The sequence below is a fragment of the Hesperophylax consimilis genome, chromosome 11 (assembly GCF_061612785.1).
Source record: "Hesperophylax consimilis isolate HC1 chromosome 11, BYU_Hcon_1.0, whole genome shotgun sequence".
Lineage (NCBI taxonomy): Eukaryota > Metazoa > Arthropoda > Insecta > Trichoptera > Limnephilidae > Hesperophylax > Hesperophylax consimilis.
The window spans coordinates 32,121,102-32,135,789 of record NC_142846.1 but is presented as its reverse complement, the minus strand read 5'-3'; the positions used below and the strand labels follow the sequence as shown (position 1 = coordinate 32,135,789).

Below are 14,688 nucleotides of genomic sequence, written 5' to 3'. Positions count from 1 at the left end.
TCGCATCTGGGGTTCGAAAAACCCAAGAGTTATTGTTGAAAAGCCTCTTTATCCTCAACGTGTGACTGTTTGGTGCGGTTTATGGTCCGGCGGAGTCATTGGACCTTACTTTTTCAAAAATGAGGCTGGAGCAACAGTTACGATGAATGGATTGCGCTATCGAGAGATGATTAATGATTTTTTATTGCCGAAATTGGATGGTATTGATCTGGACAACGTTTACTTTCAAGAAGACGGCGCTAAGTGCCACACAAGCAACGAAACCATTGATCTTTTACGATTGAATATCAAAATAATAACTCTTATTGGAAAACCCAGTACTTACATTAATACTCACATAAACATAGTTGACTACATGGAATTTATAGACTCGTACAGCCAACATTACTGTTTAAGTAAATGACTATAATTAATGGACTAGTATCGCAAAAGAAAAAAAATAGAATCACATCACACAACGAAACACAAAAACAAATAGTTATTATATACACCAGTAATAAAATTAACACGGTAATTCAAGAAATAAACATCACAGACGCCAACTGCATAAAAATTGAATACGATGAAGAAATATGTATTCTAGCTATGTATAGATCTCCTTCCGAAAACAACATTACAAATTTCCTAGCTGCACTTAATAGTACATTAAATGATAAAAAAATATCATCCTCACCATAAAAGTCCCAACACGATTCAAATAAAACACTAAAAGCTGTTTAGACCATCTAATGATTAAGGCAAAACCAAAACCATAGTACTTGAAAGCGCCATAACAGTTCACAACATGAATATAGTAACAGTAGACACCGAAAATACGACACCTGCCCAATATGAAAGATTTAGGAAAAAAAATTGACTACTCAAACTTAAAACTAAAAAAAAAAAAAAAATTAAGACATTATACCGAATACAGACTAATGAAGAGGCATGGGATAAATTTATAAATATGTTAACGCTATAAATAAATAATTACACCAATCTGAAGCATTTAAAACTTACAGAGAAAAAAATGTAACTATGGATAACACAAGGAATATTAAAATGTATTCGTAAACGAGACATATGAAATACATACACGAAAATGACTACAGACAAACACTACAAAAAGAAAACACTAACGCAAAGGCGAAATGGAAAATATTACAAGAAGTCAGACATCACACACACATAAAAATACAAACAACTAAATGTTTACTGTAAAAAAGTAGATGCTAATACAAGTACAGAAAAAATAGCAACATATGTGAATAACTTCTTCGCAAATAAGGAAAAGCTTGAGCAAACCGTAATATACTTGCACAAAAAAGATACCAAATATTAATACAGAAACATCAATACACAAACGACACAACAAAGATTTTAAATTTAAAAAAAACTACAGGAGAATAAACTGACAAAATAATTAACACCTTAAAAACAACATTGCTCTGGGAATAGACGAAATAACAACAGATTGTATTAAGAAAAAAAAAAATAAAACCTATAACACACTTAACCAACCAAAGTATAGCACAAAGTTCTTTTAATAGTCCTCTTGAAAAAAGATTGATGATCACTATTTATAAAGCAGGAGACAAAATGGAAATAACACATCACATCACATTGAACCTCACTATCAAAGATCTTTGAAAGAGTATTAAAAAACAAATTGTAAAATACCTGGAAGAAAACAAATTAATCTCAGATAAACAATATGGATTTCGAGAAAAAAAGAGTCACAAAAGAAGCATTGGTAAACGTAATAGATTATATACATAGCAACCTAGATCAAGGACATAAATGCAAAGAAATATATCTAGATTTAGCTAAAGCCTTTGATTCGATCTCCCACAAAATCTCATAAAAAATTGAAAATATGGGTCTCAAAGGCAAGAAACTCCAACTAATGTAAAGTTATATGAGTAGTAGACCTTAGCAAGTCAAAATTAATCGCCATACTAGCAAGCCACTGCCGATTACATATGGAGCTCCACAAGGAAGCATACTAGGACTTGTTTTATTCAATATTTACATAAATGCTGTATGCAACATGGAAAAAGCCGGAGAAATGGTTAGTTATGCGGACGATACACTTTTACTATTCAAATAATTACATACATATTGCATAGTTTTTATAACTACCTTAATAATTTTAAACATAAAAGCTTACGTGTATCCATCGTAGCTCGGGGTTATGAGCAGGGCCGTTTTAAGCCGTAAAGTGAGCTAGCCGCATTCATTGACCAGATCTGAATGGCAGGTACTTCCAAATATTTCGTTTATCCATCTTTTGTGTGGAGGGTCTTTTTAGGAAAGGCAGGAGGGAAATTTGGGAGGCAAAAGGTAAGAGGTGTAGGTAGGAACCTGGTATTTGTGTCCAAGAGTGATGGACGTATGAATCCTTCCTTCCCTCTGTGGTGTAAGGCGATGCTCCGAGAGAGTCCTGCTGGAGAGGTTAAAAGGTCACCAGTCTATACCGACCCGGCCCGCCACGCAGTTGGTGGGCAGATGCATCAGCCACCAAGATCCGGACAAGCCTCACCACATGAACCCAGGTACTCCTGCTGAGCCTCCAAATGTAGCAAACCACTTGGGTGAACAATGGCGGAGGTATAGGTTATCCAAGAGATGGTTCTGCCCCTTTCCACCACATTCGGCCCCATAAGCCATCGTCCCACTGACATAAACGACGCAAGTAACAGAAGGATACCTCCCAGCGGTAGAACTTAAAACTAATATAGGCTCTGTTATCGGCGGCACTCGCTCATACAGGATAAATATAAAATTCGCGACTGGCGAGTGTAGCAGTACAAATAATTCAAGGTAGGCCGATTGCTACTGGGGTGATATCGTGGGGGAGTCAAGACCCCCCTCCGGGTGTTGGGGTTTGGGTGGGGGGGACGCCGGGGGTGAGAGACTCCCCCAACAAATAGGGACCGGGACAGGGGCTCGTGACGCCGCTCCGGTTCAGTTCTTCAGTAGCTAAACTGACGCGAGTCGAATCGGTTGTGTGCATCAACCGACCCTAAATATACAATACGAGCTTCGCTAAATAAGTCTGCGATCAAACAAATCAGCTTCATGAAGACTTTGACATTGTGTACTTAAGTTTGCGGAGTGATTTATTGGAAAAACTTTTTCGTGAATAGGTTTAACATTTTAAGTTTGTTTGTTATTGATATTTATTGGCCTAAAGTTTTATTTATAGGCAACAATTAGAATTGTATGAGTGTCAACTGTTAAAATAATTATGCAAGTGTGTTAATTACTATCAAAATCGAATGCATGATATTAAGGCCTCGTATTTACTAAAAAATACTCAAACATTATCAGGTTGACATTAGTTTTTAAAACAATTACTTGAAAGTGCTAAGTTTTATTTTTATGAACCTTGAAAATTGATTACGATTTCTCCAACTCTTGAAACAGTAGACACTGCTAAAAAAAGGTAAGAAAATATATGTAATTATTTTTTAGGTTAGATTTAAGCTTCCGTGACTTAGTTTACAATGTTTTCCCATAAATAACACATTAATTAATTTATTAAATCAAAACCCTTGAAGCGAAAAGTTCTGTATTCGATCGTGGCTTCATTTTGTGTTAGTTTGAAAAGTTTTTGTTATATGCATAAATGCAACAATTACTTATTTTATATAAATTATGTTTATTTTTTTATGATAACTAATTAATCACCGCTCATGTTTTGTCCATACTAATTCACTTTTTTAATTCTTTGATTTTCATTATACATTTATCCTAACAAAGAAACCAATGGTTTTGAAACATGTCGATCCTTTTTGATTAAATGGGTGTTTACAAAGTATTTTATTTTATTAAAAAAAAAATTGAATTTTTTAAATTTATTTGGTAAAGTTGTCAAATTCCGCTTCAAACCTGTGACAGACCAAGTCATAAGCGCGCTATATTTTCGTGTCTTGGCCTGTTTTAGCATATCGCTCGCCATTGATGTTGACATTGTATAGCGAGCGATACGCTGAAATAGTCTAAGCCATGATACGTAAAATAGTCTCTTTAAAAATACAAAACTTGATATCTACTTAAATACATTATGGAGACTATTATTTAAGTATAAGGGTGTTTAAGTAAACATGCACAAAATGGGTTTTTTAGAGTGCTACAAACATAACTTCTATTGAGAAAAAATGGAACTTTAATGCATCTTGTACCATCCCTCCGACATAAATAGTTGTTTCTGATGAAACCCGGTGCTGATTATAATTTATTGCGTATTAAGCGTGAAGCGGAATTCGACAAGTTTATCAAAGCTTTATTGTATATACTATTTGAACATATATTTTTTTTTAAATGTGTGTACTTCGGAGTGTGTCATTTGTCATCGTTTTGGAAGTGTATTAATTTAATATCAAGGGTATATATATGCCATAAACAATACTTTATAAACAATGACATCAGAGCGGATAAAATTAATAAAAACTTCAGATGGATATAAAAGTAAGAGAAATAAGAAGACTTAGGTTAGATTAGTATTGATTGAATATATATGAATTGTATGAACGCATATCACTATTATTCTATTCTATTTATTAAAATATAAAACTGATGCTAAGATTTATCTGAATAATTGTCAATACAAAGTTACTGCAACGGCATTTATGCCAGCCTTCCAAAATACCAAATCGACAAACTTCAATCAGTGTTTAATGCAGCAGCACGGCCCATAACCGGGGTTTCTAAATATTCGCACATTTCAGAACACCTTCGTAACCTTCACTGGCACAAGTGCCCTGGAAAAATCCAGTACAAAATGTACTGGATGGTGTTTAAATCCATCAATGAAATTGCCCCACCCTACATCTCTGAACTATGCGTTCCAGAAAACACTGATCTGAGGCAGTCAACTCTTAGATCAGCAACATCAGCAGCTGTAGGCAGACTGCTGGAACCTTAGCGAAAGACAAATACTAAGTTTGGTGATCGCGCTTTCGGAGTATCTGGGCCAAAGGCTTGGAATAAACTTGCTCCGGAGCTAAGATCCATAACAAGTCCAACAGATTTCAGGTCTAAACTAAAAACTTACCTTTTAAGCTGTCATACCCTTAAATTAAATATACCATTCCTGAGAGAAAGTCCAATTATATCCAATTTTCTAATTATGTCCTAAATCCTGTATCTAAATTTCGGTAATAAACAATTAGTTAATGTTAATCTTAAGTGACCTACCAGGTAAGTATGGTAATGATTGTATATTATCTCCATATATAGTTAGGAATAACATAGATCATTGTAGAAATGTATTATATATTTGTAAAGCGCCCTTGAGGTGATTTTTCACAAAAAGTCGCTATAAAAATCATCCACATGTTATTATTAAAGTTTTGCATCTGAAAAGTTTTTATTCACTTGTAGTTCGTGGTACATATCCTTTACCAACAGAGAAAAGTTTTTAAATTTACGTTCGTACGACCAACTTGTATCAGATATTTTAGAAATATAGCTCTTCAAGTTCACTGTTCAATGGTGGAAATTTCAAGTGTACGTAAGTTCCTTGACATAAAGATTAAAGGTGAATCCATTTAAGATAAAAACATGTTGGCTTATTTATTTTTTATTTAATTTTGGTTTAACAAAATTTCGTACACTGTAGATTTTTTGCGGTTAACAAAACTACTTCGTGTTCACGACATGAAATATTATCGGTTATCACAAGCAAAGTCATGTAATCCGCTAAACTACCGTTCATATGTTATTCCCAGACTTGATATTTTTTATCATCAAACAATGAACTATTGCTTTTCACTTTACGGCTTTTGAATGTAGGCATATGACTATCTATCTATATAAATATAAATGTATAAGTTCGATTGTTAAAAATCTTCGATAGTTCCTCACCGATTGCTTAGAAATTTTGACAGAACGTTGCATTCGAATAAGCATGTGTTTTTAAAAAAAATTATGTAGATTTCACCTGTGAGAGGAAAAGACGTGCTTTTTTTAAAACAGCGTAATCTGTTAGACAAACATGCTTAAAAATAGCACATAACTAATTGGAACTGTTAAAATGAAACTGTTTTTATTCTATTCATATGAAGTATTGCAACAATAGATTAACTAATTATGGTAACTATCTAATTTAACATAACTTATACTATCCTCTGATAACCTAATCTAACCGAACCTAACCTAACCTAATCTTACCCAAACTATTGATTGAATTCTAATGATTATAATATCGCATAAAAAATAATATTTTCTTTGTTGCCAAATTAAGATTCCGTTGATCATATTATTGCTCCAGAAATTTTTATTTTTATATCTTTACTATTAACGTTTTCTGGTGCTAACGTTAATATAATTTAAAGAATTCACATATTGTTATTTAGGTCACACCGACTACTTTAATAATTCGCATATTGTTATTTAGGTCACACCGACTACTTTAATAATTCGCATATTGTTATTTAGGTCACACCGATTACTTTAATATTTCACATATTCTTATTTAGGTCACACCGATTACTTAAAGAAATCACATATTCTTATTTACGTCACACCGATTACTTAAAGAATTCACATATTCTTATTTAGGTCAGACCGATTACTTAAAGAATTTACATATTGTTATTTAGGACACACCGATTACTTAAATTATCCTTAGCAAGTAGATAACCAAAAAAATAAATTTGTAAGTTATTTTTCGATTCTTACCCAATATAGTATGAATTGGAATTTCAACATATTATCTACTACCCCAATTATCATTGTTGTATTTGAAAATAAGCCCAGCTTTTCTAGTAAATATGAGGTAACATGTTTAGTGAAGCGTAATTAATACGTGCAATTTGTTATTCGGAAAAGATATAAACTAGATAACGTTTTTGGTCCGTAGTTAGGAAGCCGTGCGTGTGGTTTTTAGCGTAATTAAGGCTTAATCAGTTTTCTTGGGTAAAAAAGGCAAATGCGCTACCCACCCTAAATAAGTCGGGGAAAATTTATTTCAGGACGAAAATAAATCTTATTTATGTGAGTAGTTTTTTATTATAATTATATTTCACAAAGTTCGGAACAATTTATAAAAAAGTAATAGTTTGTGTACATCAGAAATAACTTAATGAGAATGGTTGTCCGAAAAATTGACCTAATATGGAGTATGAAGCAGTACACCGCAAAATACCTCTACTGTTAATGATGGTTGTGAACATATTTTTTTCGTTAAAAGAAAGTCATTTAACATTCCTGGATTACGAATAACATGAAAATATTTGTGTTATTCCTACTGTCATAATTATAAGCGGACAATTTTGGCTGTGTAATGATGGAGGATTTACACACTTGAACACGTCGGGTATGGAATCCGACGCTTTGAACCAATCGGCCTAATATGATTTACGACTTTCACGGTGACCGGATAAGTCATTAAAATGACAATTCAACACACCTATACAAAGTGCTATGAAGCTATGAAAAGTAATGAACCAAAAACAAGGTTAAATAGTTACATATGTAACCTATCTTCGTACCACTTTTTATAGGTGTGTTGAATTGTCATTTTGAGGAGTTATCATGGAACCGACTTTCACAGTATTACATTTAACCGCCTAGGCCTGTCCGAAAGGTTGGCACTAGAAGAAGCTATCATTTACTTGTTTATCTAGAAACGAAAACCATGTTATACGGTGTCCATAAACTTCTGGTACAAGCGGTACATTAGGTTATCACATAGAGAACCCAAATAACAAAATTTATTTAAATTTTACATTATAATTAGGTTGTTAAAGTTTTTCCTGTTTTCGGCAAATTGAAGGGCTAAAAACACTTTTGAAGCCAGATCTTTGCTTCGACGCATTTTAGAAATAAAATAAATAAATAAAGAAAAAAACAGCTAAAAGATGGTACTGGGTAACCCAAGAGCGAATGATATATTTTTTAATTTGACCTAAAGAACTTCGGACTCGATTAACTAATTTTTAATTAATTTCAGAGTGGAAGATACTACCAGTATCGCCCTGGTGTAAGACCACCATTCAGAATTGAAACGTTGCTCCAAATGGCTTTAGCCGTGTTTAGTGACTAGATCTGAATAGCCAGGTACTTCCCCACCTTCCTCTTTCCCTTCTCCACTTACCTTCAGCCTCACAACATCCCCCAATTGGGGATGCCATAGTCTCACTGGCTCCAGACGGGAGCAGTTGGGACTCTTGTGAGGTATTCACTATAAAAAAAAATATATAAAAAAACTCGAAAACGAAGTTCAAAATAACAAAAAAAGTTGTATGACAGAATCGACTCCAAATGTGAAATAATACTACCCGGTTTTACGAATGTAGCACTAGTTTCCGTGCACCATGTATAGATATTGTTTAAAAATAATATATCTTAGACTTGCGCATGGTTTGTTAATGCGAAACCGGTTGACTTATTTGTATAAATTAAGTGATGTAGCCACTCAAATTAACAACATTGATTGACATTTATTTATAACCTTGAATGATAAGAAAAACACACTTAGACACTAGAAACACATTTCTCTTCGTTGCGAAATTTCCAAAAACAATCAGCGATTTTTTTCAATTGGCAATCGCCTTTTTCTATTCCGTTTTTGCTGTTTCTAGTCGAGATCGTTTACGAATCAATTTGTTTTCGTATCCAATCCAATCAGTCCCCGTTTATCTGTTGATTTTTTCATCGCTTCTTGGGTCCCTGGGCCCATTTTTGTAAATCGGATTTATCTGAGGTTTCAGCTTTTGACCCCATTTAATCGAAAGCCTTTCAGTGTAAGTTCTTCGTCGGCCATTGGAACTGATGCCCGATATAAGCCGAGATTAAATAGGGATGTGAAAAGCAGAATTGAAAATTTGTCAGATTATTTTTAGAACAAGTTAATATTTTTATCATTATTTTGAACCGTTCAAATATGTGTCACGAACTACATCGCTACCAAGATAGTCGATGTTGTGAGGTGGTTGGAAGAGGTAAAAAAAATAATTAAATATATTTATTTTTTTAACCTTTGAAGTTTACAATCCATCAATGTAATATGTCATTGAAGAAGAACATAACACTAACAAATCTAAACCAAATATGAAACAGAACAAGACACAGGAACATACAAAATGATAACGGTCTCAACTGGGAATCGAATCCAGGATCTCTGTCTTACCAGAACAAAGTTTAACCACTCGACCATTCGGACCTAATTATTATGCGTCTTTTTTGTGGATCCCATATTTCAAATTCAGAATTAACAATATTATCTTCAACCAATTTTCACATATTTTTGGGTGCATCTTTTTGAATGATTTTAAAGAAGAGTTCTAATTATTTTTTTTTTGTAATCTACAGAGTGTCTCGGATAAACACACCGAATTTTTATTTATATCAGACACCTATTGACTTTTTCTAAAACATAATATCTGCCCAGGGTGGTTGAACCTTGACATCGTATTCAAATGAGATGTTTAGAAACAATGGCGGCTGTAACAATGTCAGTATTAGGCAATTGTTGGAAAATAAAAACAACAACAAAAACATTTTAAATTAAACCAGTTTCATGATATTTTAGCAAAATGTAGAAAAACAGAGCTTGTAGGCTGCAATTTGTTCAGGTTTGCTCATTTTTTTTCCTTGATAGCTTTTTAACGAATGTGAGTCTATTGGGTAGATATGACGAGCAAGCGTGTCCGAAATGTTACCTCAAGAAGGAAGAGGAAGCACCAGACAACTTATTATCCTAGAAATAAATAATCTTTCTTGTCGTGAGAATCCTAAACTAAAATACTTAACAAACATGTTGAATATACCCTAAAGAAAATTGGAAAAAAGATATATTTTTATGGAAGAATTCGCCAAAAACTGTCCGGAAAAACTGCAATCACCATTTATAACTCTATCATTGCTCCACATTTTAACTTCTGCTCAACTATCCTTTTCTGTAAAACGACCGAGAGCAAAATAAATTTCAAATTCTCCAAAATAGGGCAATGAGAACAATTCTTAGACGAAATAGACATTAAAAAGTAAATAAAATTTTAAAGGAACTAAATTGGCTAACGGTGAATCAGATGTTGACTTTAAACACGATGATATTTGTACATAAAATAGTAATCAACCTGCTACCCAAATATTTTAAAAATAAAATTGTATACAATAAGGACATACACAAACATAAAACAAGGACGTGCAATGAAATCAGGCTACCAAAAAAGGACAAGGCGAATACTTAGAATAGCATAATATATAAAGGGACCAAATACTATAATGCGCTGCCGGAAAACCTAAAGTCTGCACGAATTGGAAGGTTCAAGATGATGTGTAGGAGCCACATCAAGCAAGATAACATTTTGTATATATATATATACATGTAACAATTAATTAGTAATTTGTTATCTTAATTGTACAAATTAATAAAATAAAATTAATAAATAATTTTTAAAAAAACCCCTAATAATGATAATATATCCGAGGCAATAATAGATTTTAACTTTTCAAATCCAAAAAAATTAGTGTGTGGCAACCTTGTTACCATGAATTTATACTTCATACCTAAACACAGTCTTACAATCTATAAGGCAGATATTGAAGTTTGTAGTTGGACTGCCAACTGCCTTCTGCCTACCAGTGCAATTGATGGGGAACATTTGACGGTCTTCCGATCGCTAAACGGCTAGCGGCGAGCAACTAAGGGTGTTCCTTTAATCAAAATAAGTAGTACGCAAGTGACCATATCTGAATCACCCCTGTGCACTGTGCCCTGTGCACTGGTGCCCGGAAACATTAAGGGTCTACGGGAGTGTCCCAACGAATAATTTCGATTAGTATCTTTGGTAACTCTACTTCACAAACTGTGAATGTGAGAAACTGTGAAAAATGTGGGCAAGATTTAAAGTTAATTTTTATGATTATGATAATAGTATTTTCATTCATGATCAATGATTTTAAAAGACCATCTGAAAATACATATTTCGAAACGGTTCTAACTGACAACGCCATTATGACGTAAAAAAGCAGCTGGTAAGACGGTTGACACCAACGCCGACATATTCATTAATAAATACGAAAATGCACATTTAAAAATTTATTTGTCAACTTAAAAATAAAAGAAATATTACTTCACTATCGTAATTTTTAATATTGGATCAAAACTAAATTTGACAACACAGCTAAAGAAGATACAATAAACAGTAAATTTTCTTAGAAGACCACGAGAAAACAAAATTTAAACACTACAGAGCTCATTTTGAAAACTGTTGCTTTAATTAACATTTAGATTACTGCTCTACGATATTATATTTGGCCTGTGAAGGAAGCCTAAACAAACTAGAAATTATTGAAAACAGAGCTAAATTGAATTCCAATAAAACGAGACTTATGACTTATAAAATAGTTTTCAGTAAAAATATACATACTTATGAAACCATAAATGTAAATAGTATAAGTATAGTCACACAACTGCTCGTGTAGAAGAGTAAAATGTATGGTGAAATGCCTGAAAATCTGAAGAATGAATGTGTTTAAAAAAATCGTTTTGCGCACTGTAAAAATATAATTTTATGAACAGTGAAATGTAACCAGTGATGTACATATAAGTACGTAAAATTTTACACAAACTTATTAAATAGAGATATATTTTTTAAATGGAGATGCCCATAGTACCACTGGCAAAGAATGTTCTTAGCGGTTTTTCATTTCGTCTTGTGTAGATTTTTGGTACTTTTCAAGTTTCATCAATGTTAATCAATCAATTAGATGTTATTTTTTATCAAGGTTAATCAATTAGTCAGATGTTATTTTTTATCAATGTTAATCGGCCGGCATAGTCCAGTGGTAACGCATTGGACTGCCATTCCGAAGGTCGCGGGTTCGAACCCGGCGTGCGCAAATAAATTTTATTTGATTGATTTGTGTTATTTCACAATTAATTAATTAAAATAATATATAGTATATTTGCGGCACGTTCCAGAGTGGAAGATACTACCAGTATCGCCCTGGTGTAAGACCACCATTCAGAATTGAAACGTTGCTCCAAATGGCTTTAGCCGTGTTTAGTGACTAGATCTGAATAGCCAGGTACTTCCCCACCTTCCTCTTTCCCTTCCCCACTTACCTTCAGCCTCACAACATCCCCCAATTGGGGATGCCATAGTCTCACTGGCTCCAGACGGGAGCAGTTGGGACTCTTGTGAGGTATTCACTATAAAAAAAAAAAAAAAAATCATTTAGTCAGATGTTAAGTTTTATAAAGGTTAATCAATTAGTCAGATGTTTTCAAGTTTTATCAAGGTTAATCAATTAGTCAGATGTTTTCTAACCATTTGACCGTCTTCAACTTCTTCTCCTTTATTTCCTTCCGCCCCTCTACATTTCTGATTTAAGGGTGCCATTGGAAATATTTAAATTGCATTTCAAACGGCATAAATTTAATTTACATATAAATCAGCTTAGGAATATATTTTATTACCTTTGTATGTATATTAATGAACTTATTATTTTTTTTTGAATTTGTGTGAAACCGCACAAGAGTCCCAACTGCTCCCATCCGTGTGGAGCCAGTGATACTATGGCAACCCCAATTGGGGTATGTTAAGGTAGTGGGGAGGGGAAGGAGGTGGGAATGTATGAAAGATGTGGGGAAGAACCTGGCAATTTAGATCTGGTCACCAAACACGGCCAAAGCCATTTCTAGTAGCATTTCAATTATATATGGTGGTATTATACCAGGGCGATACTGAGAGTATCTTCCACTAACCACCAGATAACACAAATTAATTAAATAAAATTTACTTTTGCACGCCGGGATTTGAACCAGCCACCTCCGGCTTGCTAGTCGAGAGCCTTACCCCTCCTAACACAACAAAAAATTAACAGTTTTTGGTTTCTCGGTAAAGTTTGCAATTCTAATATTGTTATTTCTAAATCAATACACACATTGCAGAATCAGAAGTCAACGAGTAACTCAGCAATACATAACAATTTTCTCATAATTAGTTAAGGATTCGACAAAATTTTCCAATATGCATAATATTTAGAGTTTGTCACACGTGAAATTGTCTTGTTTTTCATCCCCTACCCGACTTGGTGGAAGTAGTCAACAGGGAAGCAGGGATAAGTGGCCACAGAGGTTAGGTAGGGGTGGTTGGTTGTTGGTTGCGAGGCAGGAACAGGCGAACAGGAAGGCGTAAGGAGGAAGGTGTCTCTACCTGTCGGTCTTGTAGTATTAGTGTCCCCTTTCATGGCATGGTCACGAAGGGTACACACATCAAAGAGAGCTGAGGAGTGATTGCTTTGCTGCTTTATTTCTGATCTGGGAAAACAGCATCATTGCACAGTGGCTTTTCTGAAACTCTTTCGACCTACTTCAATTCCTATTTTTACATTTATTATCTTAAGAAGTACTATAACATATTACCTATGTATGTGTACGTAAATTATAAGCTTCTAAATTTTGTTCTTATATTAAAAGGAAGCTACAAGCCAAAAATGTGTATATTCTTGGTATACCTTATATTGTAGGTAATAGGCATTAAAATCACTTAACAAACAGATTCTAGAAAAGTTCGATTTCAAGCACAGAACTGGTTTTTATTTATTTTGTAAATAATTTTATAAGATAGCAAAAAAGTTAAACAGGTGAAACTGTCACAGATAACCTTAGCTATAATACTGTATTTTTTTTAAGTTGTTTCCTTTATGCGTTCATACATTTCAGTTGAAAAAAACTTAATTTTGTTTTGTTGTTTTTTGGTTAATTAATATTTTTTATTGAGTAATTTATTTTTTTATTTGTATTCTACTCAAGCGAAACGATAGGAAAACCTTCAATTTGTCTAAAGCATATTTTTTGGGATTCATAATGTATACCGATTCGTTATAAAGATTAATCAAAATAGTGATTTGGCACTAAGCTTCGCCTTTAATGGCCCGTAAACGTAAGCCTTACGCTCGTGGTGTGATAAATGCAACGAATTTCAGACATTAAAAAAGGTTCGTTTTTACCCTTATATTTCTGTTACATGCGTTGTTTCTTCAGCTAAATAAATCCACCTATAAGCGAATTTATGCACCCGAGTTTTAAAATTAATTAGTAAAATACGTAAATAATAAATACAGCTTACTTCTTCTTCTGGCGCTAATAAAATTTAAAAAGTGTATTTATTAATGTGTAGAATATGATATTTACGTATAAAATCATCAAACTTAATCGACTCGCAGGAATATCGTACTTCTATGTTAACTGTATGTACCTATACCTACAGAGTGTGGTTTTTCTATTGTTTTATTATTGTTATCGCAATAGGCGAATCAAGAGTGGACTGTAAACTTTGAAGTTGACACAACTATGGTTGGAGATGGTGAACATGGAGTAAGGAAGGAATCCGACTTACTCTTTTGATGTTCTTCAAAGATGTTGATGGTTGGTTTCACACACAGGAGATATGATTTATTTTATGCACAAGCTTCCATAACATCCAGGTTGGATACGGAAGACACCGAAGGAACCGAATATATTCACTGCACAGGCTTCTACCCTGAGTTGATATCAATAACAGCACTGATAACAAAGAGATGTTCATCAAACAGGCTTCATCAATAAACTTCTTTGACATTTACTTTTATTGTTGTAAAAATGTCACACAAAAACGTGGCTACAGTTGGATAAGGACAGGTACTTCTAAGTAAAATAGAATAGGAAAAATTGCGAGAATAATGTTAATGGAAGATTAGATTAAGATC

General features: G+C 33.5%; 1 protein-coding gene across 1 annotated transcript in view; it reads left to right on the top strand.

Moving 5' to 3' along the window:
- Window positions 1-2,990: 2,990 nt before the first annotated feature.
- LOC149420025 (uncharacterized) overlaps window positions 2,991-14,688 on the top strand; it is a 624,492-nt gene continuing 612,794 nt past the window's right edge. Inside the window, exon 1 of the mRNA XM_089636938.1 lies at window positions 2,991-3,427. The gene's annotated coding sequence lies outside the window, so the exon portion shown is untranslated. The remainder of the gene's footprint in view (window positions 3,428-14,688) is intronic.